This window comes from Rhinolophus sinicus, linkage group LG05, assembly GCF_036562045.2.
Source record: "Rhinolophus sinicus isolate RSC01 linkage group LG05, ASM3656204v1, whole genome shotgun sequence".
In the NCBI taxonomy this organism is placed as follows: Eukaryota; Metazoa; Chordata; class Mammalia; order Chiroptera; family Rhinolophidae; genus Rhinolophus; species Rhinolophus sinicus.
In genome coordinates this window covers 159,955,770-159,970,145 of record NC_133755.1, presented here as the reverse complement: position 1 = coordinate 159,970,145, position 14,376 = coordinate 159,955,770, and positions in this window count along the sequence as shown.

Below are 14,376 nucleotides of genomic sequence, written 5' to 3'. Positions count from 1 at the left end.
TTTGTTTACCGCATCTCTGCTTCTTCTCATCTATGTGTAAGTTGCCTACTTTCCCTTTGAAGTCCCAGACCCCTGCCTCCCTCTGCTTAGTCTAGAATGGCATATAAGCCTCAACTGCCCAATTTGTCCTCAGGTCCTATATTCCTAGGGAATCCCCATATGCACATATATAATAAATTTGGTTAATTTCTCCTGTTAATCTGTTTCATGTCAATTTGATTATTAAACCAGTCAGAAGAACTTAGAAGTGTAAAAAGAAAGTCATTCTTCCTCCCCTATAATGGAGTGAGGTGAGAATGAACTTGGTGGCAGGTGGCAGGCTGTCACAGTACCAAAAAAGAGGCTGAGATCAACATGGTACTACAGACATGAAGAGAAAATGGCAGAAGTGAAGAACATCATTTTCTAGCCCAGTAGATCGTAATGCACACCACATACGTCATTTAAAATTTTCTAGTAGCTACATTAATTGTAAAAAGGTATAAAGAAACAAGTGAAATGAATTATGATATATTTCATTGAATCTATTGTATTAAACATGATCATTTCAATACGTAATCAATATTAAAAAACATTAACGCTATGTTTTACTTTTTTTATATGTACTAAGTCTTCCAGATCCAATATGTAGTTCACACTTGTGGCAAATCTCTATTTGAACTAGCCACATTGAAAGTGCTCAGTGGCCATATGTAGCTAGAGGCAAGTCTGGACATTTAAAACATCTTTAGGATCCTAGACGTCATCAAAATGGCGGCGTGAGATGAGCCTCTGTAAAGCTCCCCTGGAATTTACAACTATTCGAACAACAATAACTCCACAAAGGACTCCCTGCACAGCAGACAGGCAAGACAAAGAGGCCCACTACTGCATTCACCTAAAGGTGGGCGAATTGTGCGAGCAGGGGAGGAGGGAAGAGAGAAGCATGGAGATGGAGCTGCGCGGGCGCAGGACGCAGACCTAGCTCAGTGCTCCGAGCTCCCTGCATCCCGGAACTACCGCAGCTGCGGGAGAGGGAAGAACTCAGACTGCTAGGGCTCGGCTTATGGACCACAGGTGTGAGGGGGCAGCATATAACACAGCTGAACCCAATGCTCATGGCAGAGACCTCAGAGAAAAGACTGAGGGAAGAAGGCTGAAAACGGTGGTTTAAGCCCTCACTGCAAAGCAGAGAACATAAGCCTTAGGCACTGAGACTAGCCGCCCCCTCCCTACCCTCCCAGAGCTCGCCCGCCCCCACCTGCCCAGTGCTAGAAGTGGAACAGTAGCAGTGTCAGATCAAAAGAACAGAATATTTGCTGTTCTGAGAAGTGTGGACCGCAGACACAGATTCGCAGCCCAACTAGTTCCGGCAAAGGGGAGGGAGCTGTGGAAGCAGGACCGGCTGTGGTGGTGGTCACTGACATTGCTCTGGGCCACCTCTCGCAGCTCACCCCACCCCTGGCCCACCTATCTGGGTGGATCCCTGCAGCAGTAAACAGAACTGCTGAAACATACGGGCTCTGAATCTGGTGCAGGAAGAGCTTTAGAACAACAAAAGCTCTCCGCATACCTACATGGACACTGTGCCCTGTGACCCAGGCGAACTATTAACAGAGGAGAAGCCCGTCACCCAGGGAATCCCCCCATTGTGTGAGAAGATGGAATAGTGCAGAGAAAATATAGCACTACCATGTGAGAGAGAAAAAAAAGGCTGCAGTTGGAGAAAAAATAAAACATTCTACCAACAAGTACTGGAAAACAAAAGAAAGATCTCTTCCTATCAACCTGTTGCAGAAGCCACTCCTGTAGATGTCTAGGAAGAGAAATAATAAATCAGTAATTGCCATGAATAACCAAGACAATAAGACAGCTCACAAAGAAAGTGAAAAGTCTCCAGAAAAGGAACTTAAAGATATGGAAATATGTGACTTAAATGACAGAGAATTCAAGATTGCAGTTCTGAAAAAACTCAACGAGATGCAAGACAACACAGAAGGGCAGTTTAATGAACTCAGAAACACAATCAAAGAACAACATGAACATTTTACAAAAGACATTGAAATTTTAAAAAAGAACCAAATAGAATTTCTGGAGATTAAGAACTCAATAGAAGAAACTAAGAATGAAATAACCAGCTTAGGTAGTAAAGTTGACCAGATGGAGGAAAGAATCAGTGACATCGAAGATAGAAACCTGGAAATGACACAGATGGAAGAAGAAAGAGACTTGAGACTTAAAATAAATGAAAGAACTCTACAAGAACTTTCTGACTCCATCAGAAAGAGCAATATAAGAATAATGGGCATACCAGAAGGAGAAGAAAGAGAGAAGGAAACAGAGAATATAGTCAAACAAATTGTTGATGAGAACTTCCCAAACTTGTGGACAGAACTGGATCCTCGAATCCAAGAAGCAAATAGAACACCTAATTACCTCAATCCCAACAGGCCTTCTCCAAGGCACATTGTATTGAAGCTGTCTAAAATCAACGACAAAGAAAGAATCCTCAAGGCAGCCAGGGAAAAGAAGACGGTAACCTACAAAGCAAAGCCCTCTAGATTATCATCAGATTTTTCAGCAGAAACTCTACAAGCCAGGAAGGAGTGGAACCAAATATTCAAACAATTGAAAGAGAGAAATTATGAGCTAAGAATCATATATCCAGCAAAGATATGCTTTAGATATGAAGGAGGAATAAAGACCTTTCCAGACATACAGAAGCTGAGGGAATTTTTTAATACACGACCTGCACTACAAGAAATACTAAAGGAGGCTATTCGACCACCATCAACAGGGACAATTTGTGGCAACCGAAACAGAAAAAGGGGGAGAGTAAAGACCTGAACCGGAAGATGGGAATGGAGAAAGTCAGCATGCTGAAGAAAATGGAATACTCTAAATATCAAACTTTCTTTTACATAAACTTAAGGGTAACCACTCGAAAAAAATCCAGAACTGAAATATATCCTGTAATAAAAGAAGAAACAGAGGGAAACGTCATAGAATACCACCACACAGAAATAATAGACAACAACAAAAAGGCAAAGGCATATGTGCTCCAATGTTCATTGCAGCTTTGTTTACAGTGGCCAAGACATGGAAACAACCAAAATGTCCTTCGATAGATGAATGGATAAAGAAGTTGTGGTATATATACACAATGGAATACTATTCGGTGGTAAGAAAAGATGATATAGGAACATTTGTGACAACGTGGATGGATCTTGAGAGTATGATGCTAAGCGAAGTAAGTCAGACAGAAAAAGCAGAGAACCATATGATTTCACTGGTATGTGGTATATAAACCAAAAACAACAAAAGGACAAGACAAACAAATGAGAAACAAAAACTCATAGACACAGACAATAGTTTAGTGGTTACCAGAGGTTAAGGGGGGTGGGGGCTGGGAGATGAGGGTAAGGGGGATCAAATGTATGGTGATGGAAGGAGAACTGACTCTGGGTGGTGAACACACAATGGGATTTATAGATGATGTAATACAGAATTGTACACCTGAAATCTATGTAATTTTACTAACAATTGTCACCCCAATAAATTTAAAAAAAGAAAAAAAAACATCTTTAGGTGTTTTACTCTTTCTCAATTCTTACCTTCCAAACTGGACTGGATTTACAGATTTTTAAATCCACATCTTCATGTTTTAAAACTAGATTGTATGCTGTGGGGGCAGAGCCCCAGAAAGTAGTTTCCAGGCTCTCAGCCTCACATAGAAAGGTGCTGGCTCAGGTAGTAAATGGCCATCAACTGTAATTGGATGGCCATCAGCTGTGGCTAGTTGGGCGTCAGCTGTAACCAGTGAGCCATTGGCTACTAATATAAGTGCTGTGGCTATGTTAGCAAAAAAAAATGGGGGCTAGCAAGAAGATGGTGGCTGAGCCTGCAAGCGGCGCAGTGAGGGTTGAGAATTGTGTGGCTCCTGTTTCTTGTTTCTCCAACCCAGCCACCAGTGAGAATATAGTGATATGACTCCCCTACTTATGGCTCCGTGGGTGTTCCTTTTTGGCCTCGCCATGTCCTGCGTTCTTATGTGGGGAGCGGGAGCAGAGACCCCGCCGGACTCCCTGCACGACATATGCCCAGTCCATTTTTTTAAATTTCAATATCTTCCATTTATAAGAGAAGAGTCTGTTACAGAAATTTGGACTAAAGCAATATTTGCAGTGAGTATTCTAGCAAAAAACTATAATTATACCTCAACAAACTCCCCCGCTCCTCTTTACTGCTGATACATTAACACACACATTTTAAACCACAAAGTGGAAAAAACAAATCCTTTGAAGTGATATGAAGTAATGATTAGAATTTAACACCTTCTAAAAAGGAAACCCATTGCTATAGCTATTTGAACTTCTAGGCTCTAATTCAAAACCTCCCTAATTTTTTTCAAAAGAGAAAATGAGAATAATGTTTACCATCAAAAGATTATTTTTCTTTTCATTCATTTTCCTAAAAGGAATAGAAAACTAACTTAAATTTTATTACAGTCACATTACAATAAACATTTTATAATGAAATTTCTAATTGTTGAAGATTTTAAGGCAATAAGACATAAATTCAGAATCTGTCTCCCGTGAGGTAGACACACCCAACAATGATTTAAGGATTGGGGGTGGGGGTTCTTCATCTTCACCGAGTCAGAAATGGGGCTCAGGTCCTGCAAAGCAAGACCAGGATACCAATCATCTCCCTAATTTTTCCTCTGTCTCAGATTTCCAATTTTTCTGAGATACCACACCCAGAACGTATGTGAAAACAATACTGGACACAAACCAACTGCTTTCTTCCTGAAGCAGATGCTACTAATTTGCCTTTTGCTGGATGTTTTGTTTTCAGAGGTCACTGGGGTGAAGTTTAACTGTGTGGCTAGGTATTGAGGTCTTTTCTTACTCTCTCAGTCCTGCTTCTGGGAACTTGGTTTCGTGCCAGTTTCTACCCCCATCCTAAGCCCACTGAGACATCTATCCCCAAACTGCAATAGGAAGACTCAGTTCTGCATAACATAAACTAACACCTGAGTGAGTGAGAAGTATCTATGCGCTAGTGGATTGCATTAAGTTGAGAAAGTGCTTAGACCCTATCTTCATGTTAGTGTCTATCTTGGGACCAAAAAAAAGGGCATCGTTTTCACTTTTGCAGAACAAATAGAATAGTTGTGATGATTAATTTTATGTGTCAACTTGGTTGTGACACAGTGCTCAGATAGTTGGTCAAATGTTATTCTGAACATTTCTGTGAGGGTGTTTTGGATGAGATTTACATGTAAATCATCAGACTTTGAGTAAAGCAAATTGTCCTGCATGATATAGGTGGGCCTAGAGTGAGGGGTGGGGTCCACTCTACCCAAAACCCTTGACTGCTATGCAGCAGGGAAGGGCTGGGATAGACATTACAAGAGACAACAATAATGTTCAGAGTGTATCCTCACCCTCTCTTTGTCTTGGTCATGAAAAGCCAGCATCATAGGCTATTAAATCACTAACTAAGTCAGGATTCTCCCCAGAAACAGAACCCAGAGAATGAGAGAGACTGAAATTTTAAGGAACTGTAATTTACTCACATGATTATGGAGGTTGGCAAGTCTAAAATCTGAAGGGCAGCTGGCAACCTGGAGACCCAAGAAGAGTCAAGGTTTCAGTTCAAGTCCAAAGGCTGTCTGCCAATAGAATTCCTTCTTGTCGGAGGAGGTCTGTCATTGTTCTAATAAGATTCAACTGATTAAATGAAGCTCCTGTAATGGCCTGGCCCTGCGGCCTGTGGTGGGTCCCCCAGCCAGTCTTCTCTCATGGTGATTTTCTCCTGGAGGCCTGCCGTGTCTCCCTGCAGTCCCTCGTCAGAGGCCCAACTGCAGTCAGGGTTCAAGGTCATTTCAAGAAGTTTCCAGTCCCATTTAAGTCAGACGATGTGGCTCAGCATCTGATTAAAGCTCCGGAACATCTCACAACACTAAGCAGCAAGTCCCCAATATTCTGTCACCATCCCAGGCTTGTTTGTTTTGTGTTCGCTGAGGAGTTGTAGCAGGTGGTTTTACTTAACATCACCACCCAGAGTCTCAGCTTCAGCCCCACTCAATAACCAAAGTTAATATCAGGAATGTCGAAATGGAGTGGGCTTGTATATAGAGTGTGTTGAATCTGAGGGCCAGCGGGAAGAGGATGAAACTGAGATGATGTTGAGAAAAGAGAACTACTAGCTATGATTTCTTAAGCGCTTTCTTGCACCAGGCACTGCACTATACTCACTGAGTTCTCACATCTGCCCCAGGAGGTGAGTATGACTATTACCCACATTTCACAGGTGAGGAAAGTGAGGCATACAGAGGTGTAAGAACTTTTCCAAGATCACAAATTATTAATAAATTGATGGGGCTGGGATTTGGACCTAGGCGGTCTGGTTTTCCACACCCTTAATTAATTTTCCGGCAAAGGGACTAGGTATATACATACTTTGGAAAGGATATCCTCTCTGGGACTCTGCTGGGGACACAGCCAACAACTTTGCATCCTTGAACTCCACGTTTTTCCTGTGTTTCCATCAACAACATTCTTCTTCTTTGGATGCAGTTTTTTAAAAAAAAAAAATACGCTGATGTCTCCACTTAGGTCATAATTAACTTTTTCCTTCCTCTTTAGCCCAAGGGAGAGTGATGACTTCATCATATTTTGATTTTAATAAGCAAGCTCCTTTATAGATACAGGGAACAGATTGGTCGCTGCTGGAGTGTGGGGGATGGGGGTAGGCAAAATGAGTGAAAGGGTCAAAAGGTGCAAACTTAGTTATAAAATAAATGTCATGGCAATGTAATGTACAGCGTGATGACTATAGTTAATAAAATTGTATTGCATATTTGAAAGTTGCTAAGAGAGTAGATCTTAAAAGTTCTAAGAAAAATGTTATAACTCGTATGGGGCTGGACGTTAACTAGATTTACTGTGGTGATCATTTCACAATCATTTTACAATGTATACAAATATTGAATCATTATATTGTACACCTGAAACTAATATAATGTTATATGTCAATTATACCTAAATTTTTTAGAAAAGCAAACTTTTGCTATGGTCTCTTATCAGAGTGCTGACGTACTAAACCTGACACGAATGACTAAGGAAAGGAGTGTGGCGGAGGTGTAGAGTTTGTGGGTCTGTAAGTGAAGGACCTACAAAAGACAAAAACAGAGGAAATGCAAGCTGATGGTGCTGACAGATTTGTTACTTGCAATCACTGAAATCTAAGGTAGTAAGCAATTTTTTTTTGGGGGGGGGGTCAAAGATATAGTCATTTCTTATTCATCTGTAGGAAAATACATGTTGCTAAATTTTTTATTTTATTTTTTTCACCATTATTTGGTGATTGCTAGGAGTCCAAGGTAAGAGTAGAAAATCATTTTAAAATTTTGTTCAAAGATTCTCTCTTCTTGTAAATAATTTTCTAAGTCCTCTTCACCCTTTGTGTAGAACTGACCACTCCCTGCTGTGTTCTTAGCAGAGTTGGCACAAATTCTGTCACAAGAAAAATAAAGCTGTAATGCCATTTTTAGCTTCTCTCTCACTTTCTCAGAATAAATTCCTTTAGAGAAGGAATTTATAGGCTTATTCTTCTTTAAATCACTGTGGTGAGGGATATCTAGCAAATAATAATATACAGGTAATATTTACGTACTTACCTGTCAGACATGGGGCTAAGCACTGCTCACAATGACCTTATTTAACCTTCACAATCATCCTATGTGGTATACATTAGTCTGTCTCTACTTTATAGGTAATGAAACTGAGGCACAGTAACCTGCCCCAGATCACATGGCTAATCAATGGTGAGGGATGCATTAAACCCTGGTAGTCCAGTTTCAGAGGCTTCATGCTGGATTATTGTACTATACTATCTCTCATAAATGTCTGATGACAGACTGACTAAAGAAAAGACTGTCTTGCTCACTCCTAACTATTAGGTAGGATTCTGTAACAAGATTAACACACTTATCCACATAAATTTTCAGGTAGGTAAAATTTTTCTCTACATAATTTGGAGTAATATCTTTGTTTGTTCAGGCTGCTATAGCAGAATACCATAGACTGGGTGGCTTATAAACAACAGAAATTTATTTCTCACCGTTCTGGAGGCTGGGAAGTGCAAGATCAAGGTGCAGCAGATTCAGAGTCTGGTGAGGACTCGCTTCATGGCTCATAGATAGCCATTCTTTTCATTGTTTCCTTACATGGTGGAAGGGGCAAGGGAGCTCCTGGAATCTGCTTTATCAGGGCTTTAATCCCATTCATGAGGGTTCCATCCTTATGAGCTAATCACCTCTCAAAGGCCTCACCCCTAAATACCAACACATCGGGGGTTAGGATTTAACATATGAATTTTGTGGGACACAGACATTCAGTCAATAGCAAACAGGAAATTATCTTTTCATTTTAGTTTGAGTTCTAGTCTAAAAATCATATTATAAATTCTTCATTTGCTCAATCTTAATATATTTCAATTCTCTTTTTAGAGGTCTGGATGGTAGCACATTTGCATCGAAGTATTGATTGTGATAGCTTAGTGGCAAGCTATAATTAAAGGTTAATTTAAATTAAAGGTAACAGTCCCAAGCAGAAATGCCTGCAGGAACCAAGCACGTGACATCAATCAAGCAGATTGTGTGATGATTAGACAGTGGCTCTGCGGTTCAACTGGGAAACTGTGGGCTATAGAGAAAATTTGGGGTTCTGTACAGTTAAATTTTCTGAGCAAATTTTACAGACATTTGGGATCTAAACTAAAAGAACAAGCCTGGAAGTAAATTTATGAGTGATTACTTAATGAGAATTCCAGAGAGATTTACCTCCCCTGGAGCTGTGTGTTTTTTTATGTCAAGGGGCAATGAACACCACCCTCCTTACCCCCGCCCCCCATCCCAGAACAATGGAGATGACTCCTGGGATCTAAAGCTGGAGATTCTAAAGCTGGCTACGCTTGTCTTCTTTGTGGAGACATTTATTTATAGCCCAAATGGTAAGAATCCAGGATCCTCCTCCTTTTTCCTCTGTCTGCAAATCATAGAACCATTTACCTAAATGTTGATCAAAGATCAAGATGAACAGAAGCCTTAAGCTGAAGTCTTGTGAACCAGGGCACTTCTAGGTTCTCAAATTAGGAGGACTCTGGATATCTGAAAAGCAGCAGAGGGCACTGGGCATTGGTGTGGTGAAGGAAAACACTTAGAGAGGAAGACTCCGTAAAAGAGGAAGTGTGAGGCACTGAGGACAAATTGTATGCTTCTTTACATTGCTTGGTTCTTTTCAGCAACAGTTTATCTAGACCAGTGCTTTGTGTGATGTTGAGAAATGTTTTTTGTTTTTTTTTAAATTTATTTAAGTGACAATTGTTAGTAAAATTACATAGATTTCAGGTGTACAATTCTGTATTACGTCATCTATAAATCCCATTGTGTGTTCACCACCCAGAGTCAGTTCTCCTTCCATCACCATACATTTGATCCCCCTTACCCTCATCTCCCAGCCCCCACCCCCCTTACCCTCTGGTAATCACTAAACTATTGTCTGTGTCTATGAGTTTTTGTTTCTCATTTCCCATTCCCATCTTCCGGTTCAGGTCTTTACTCTCCCCCTTTTTATGTTTCGGTTGCCACAAATTGTCCCTGTTGATGGTGGTCGAATAGCCTCCTTTAGTATTTCTTGTAGTGCAGGTCGTGTATTAAAAAATTCCCTCAGCTTCTGTATGTCTGGAAAGGTCTTTATTCCTCCTTCATATCTAAAGCATATCTTTGCTGGATATATTATTCTTGGCTCATAATTTCTCTCTTTCAATTGTTTGAATATTTGGTTCCACTCCTTCCTGGCTTGTAGAGTTTCTGCTGAAAAATCTGATGATAATCTAGTGGGCTTTGCTTTGTAGGTTACCGTCTTCTTTACCCTGGCTGCCTTGAGGATTCTTTCTTTGTCGTTGATTTTAGACAGCTTCAATACAATGTGCCTTGGAGAAGGCCCGTTGGCATTGAGGTAACTAGGTGTTCTATTTGCTTCTTGGATTCGCGGATCCAGTTCTGTCCACAAGTTTGGGAAGTTCTCATCGACAATTTGTTTGACTATATTCTCTGTTCCCTTCTCTCTTTCTTCTCCTTCTGGTATGCCCATTATTCTTATATTGCTCTTTCTGATGGAGTCAGAAAGTTCTTGTAGAGTTCTTTCATTTCTTTTAAGTCTCAAGTCTCTTTCTTCTTCCATCTGTGTCATTTCCAGGTTTCTATCTTCGATGTCACTGATTCTTTCCTCCATCTGGTCAACTCTACTACCTAAGCTGGTTATTTCATTCTTAGTTTCTTCTATTGAGTTCTTAATCTCCAGAAATTCTATTTGGTTCTTTTTTAAAATTTCAATCTCTTTCGTAAAATGCTCATGTTGTTCTTTGATTGTGTTTCTGAGTTCATTAAACTGCCCTTCTGTGTTGTCTTGCATCTCGTTGAGTTTTTTCAGAACTGCAATCTTGAATTCTCTGTCATTTAAGTCACATATTTCCATATCTTTAAGTTCCTTTTCTAGAGACTTTTCACTTTCTTTGTGAGCTGTCTTGTTGCCTTGGTTATTCATGGTAATTACTGATTTATTATTTCTCTTCCTAGACATCTACAGGAGTGGCTTCTGCAACAGGTTGATAGGAAGAGGTCTTTCTTTTGTTTTCCAGTAGTTGTTGGTAGAATGTTTATTTTCTCTCTGACTGCAGCCTTTTTTTTTGGTCTCACACGGTAGTGCTATGTTTTCTCTGCACTATTCCATCTTCTCACACAATGGGATTCCCTGGGTGACGGGCTTCTCCTCTGTTAATAGTTCGCTAGGTAAAAGGGCACAGTGTCCGTGTGGGTATGCGGAGAGCTTTTGATGTTCCAAAGCTCTTCCTGCACCAGATTCAGAGCCCATATGTTTCAGCAGTTCTGTTTACTCCTGCAGGGATCCGCCCATATAGGTGGGGCCAGGGGTGGGGTGAGTTGCGAGAGGTGGCCCAGAGCAATGTCGGTGACCACCACCACAGCCTGTCCTGCTTCCACAGCTCCCTCCCCTTTGCCGGAACTAGTTGGGCTGCGAATCTGTGTCTGCGGTCCACACTTCTCAGAACAGCAAATATTCTGTTCTTTTGATCTGACACTGCTACTGTTCCGCTTCTAGCACCAGGCAGGTGGGGGTGGGGCGAGCTCTGGGAGGGTATGGAGGGGGCGGCTAGTCTCAGTGCCTAAGGCTTCCGTTCTCTGTTCGGCAGTGAGGGCTTAAACCACCGTTTTCAGCCTTCTTCTCTCAGTCTTTCCTCCGAGGTCTCTGCCGTGAGCATTGGGTTCAGCCGTGTTATATGCTGCCCCCTCTGCCCTGTGGGCCATAAGCGGAGCCCTAGGAATCTGAGTTCTTCCCTCTCCCACAGCTGCAGTAGTTCCGGGAAGCAGCGAGCTCGGAGCACTGAGCTAGGTCTGCGTCCTGCGCCTGCGCGGCTCTGTCTCCGCACTTCTCCCTTCCCTCCTCCCCGGCTTGCGCGATTCGCCCACCTTTAGGTGATTCAGTAGTGGGCCTCTTTGTCTTGCCTGTCTGCTGTGCAGGGAGTCTGTGGAGTTATTGTTGTTTGATTAGTTGTAAATTCCCGGGGAGCTTAACAGAGGCTCACCTCACGCCGCCATTTTGATGACCCTGAGAAATGTTTTCTAAAAGAACATAGTAGCTATCCTTTATGAGACTGACCACATGTGGCTACAAATTATGTTAAGTAGGCTCTTTTGTTGCAAGGGACAGACACCCAGATTACCTTTAGTGACAAGTGATTCTGGTGAAGATGTGTGGGGACAATCATAAGAGGAAACAGTCACAGTGAGCTGGACCTCAGAGGTCACAGTGAGGGAGAACTGTTCGGGTACACACAATGCTACCAAGCCTCTGGGTGCTGCTGCACCTCCAAGACCTGGGCCTCTTGTTCTCCTCATGAACTAGAGATCTTTGCTTACTATTCTAGTGTTCTACATTCTGTCCTTGAGTTTGTTGTTTCTTCTTTTTTCTTTCCCCCTTCCCTCCAGCCATCTTCCCTTGCACTGTGGTTTACATTCCAGCTCTCTGAAAGAGAATTTACTTAGGTTGGCCTGGCATTGAGTACGAAAAAAAAAATTCAGCTCAATTAACAGAAAACCAAACTGGCTGTGGCTTAAGTCAATAGGACTTTATTTTTTGTCCTATAACAAGACTCCAGAGGTAGGTGGTTGGATACATTGGTTCAGTGGCTCAATGCTAATATCGATACCTCAGGCTGTCTATCTTTCTATTATTCCATTTAGGTGTTGGCTTTTCATCCTCAATCATGTTATCTCGTGGTTGCAAGATGGCTGCTGCAGATACAAGAAGCACATGTCTACATTTAAGGCAGGAAGACTGAAGAAGAGTCAAGGCCAGCAACCTTTCTTGTTACATCTGTTACATGCACACATGCACTTCTGCTTATGACTCATTGACTGGAACTGTGTCATATGACTATGTTTAGCTGCCATGAACATTGGGAAAGTGAGTATTGAGCTTTTGTAGCCTCTATAGTAGGAAGGAAGCAAAGTAGAAGGATATTGAGAAAGGTAATTAGTGGTCAGCTAATGAAAAATGTCTGTCACAGTCACTATCTTGCATGTGGCATTTATCTTAGGCAGTGCTGCAAGACAAGCATCAACTATCAGACTTTACAAAATACTAAATCTTTATTCATATTCATAGAATGATAGGTGCTTGTCTAGGTGCAGTTGTTCTCTTTGGGTAATGCTTACCATAATTTCAATACATATTTGTGAGTGACATTTTTTGTCATAAGTGCTATGACAAAAACAGTTAAGAAAGAGACAATGTAGAAGCATGGGTAGAGTGTAAGAGTGTAGGGGAGTATAGCCTATACTTTATAGAATAATCACAATTCAGAACTAAATGCTCTGGCCACAAACTTTACAATCTTCCTCCTTTAAAAGGAAACTGGCAGACGTTTTTGCTCTAGAAAAAAGAGGAAGGAAATGCACAGCGCCAGGAGACAAATTATACAGTTTGTGCTACACACCCAGCCTCTGTTCTCATTCAATCATAGTTCTAGTTTCTTAAATTATTTTATTTGGCCTATTATCTTCTTTCCTCTAGTCTGTGCTCAGTGTGGCTTACAAAACATAGCATTGATCCTGAAAAGCACTTCAGTTTGCACTTGGTTCTGGAATTATCCATCCCTTACCCCACATTGGTTTTCTTGGTTTTAAAAACTCACCAGAAGATATAGTCAGACCAACAGATACTTGGATATTCTCAAGCCATTAGGCATTGGAAACTGGCACTGCTCATTTACCTTCTGTGTGGCTATATAAGATATATATATATAATTGTACCTGCTTTAAGAAAGAATTTCCTTAAAACTTAGACTAAGTCCCTCTTTGTGCCCTATAAATTCATTCTTTCTTTGATAACAATTACCACAATTCTAGTACTTATTTGTGTAGTAAATTGTTTAATGCTTGTTAATTCTCTCAGTAGACTGTAAGTTCCATGAGGGCAGGGACCATATCTGTCATGCTCAGGTCTAATCTTAATACATAGTAGTACTGGATACATACTGTGGCACTCAATAATAGTTCATGAAGTAATACATATCTTTAGTCTGCAAGTGACTAGCACAGTGCCTCAAAAGGATACTTCACTGTGGCAGATGCTGCTTGTGAAACTCTGCCCAGATCCCCCATTCAGGAGTAGAAGACTTAGCCCCATGTCCTCCCTGCTAGTGGGGGTGCTGTTGGCAGAAACCCTCAGCTCTCAGCACTCTTTGGAGAATGCCTCAGTTAAAGAAATGGACAGCTCCAAATTGTGTCCCCTGCCAAGGGTGGTTTGCATCCAATGACTAATCAATGCTAACAGTCGAAGGCCCAGACGTTCATATTAACTCAACACACCTCTAAAAGGCCATCCCAGTCCCAAGGGGTCACTGAAGTCTTTGTTGCAGTGGCATCACAGATCAACTTCTCTCTCTCCTCAATCTTATTTCCTCCATCTCTTCGTAGGGGTCAATCCCAAGAGAATACAAGAGCATGTGTTGCATGCTAATCTCTTCCCCAGACTCTACTTCCTGTGATGGCTAATATAAAAATGTTTACTGAACTGAATTGAATATTATGTTCTGTCCTACTCCATGAACTCCTAAATAGCAAAGATCAGTTCTTATTATCTGTTCATCCTTACAGTGACTAGAAGATGCCTTCCATATAGTGAGTGCTATGGTCTGAATATGTCCCCCCAAAATTCACAAGTTGAAATTCTACTCCCAAAGGTAATAGTACTGAGAGGTGTTTGAGTCATGAGGGGAGAACCCTCATGAATGGGATTAGTGCCT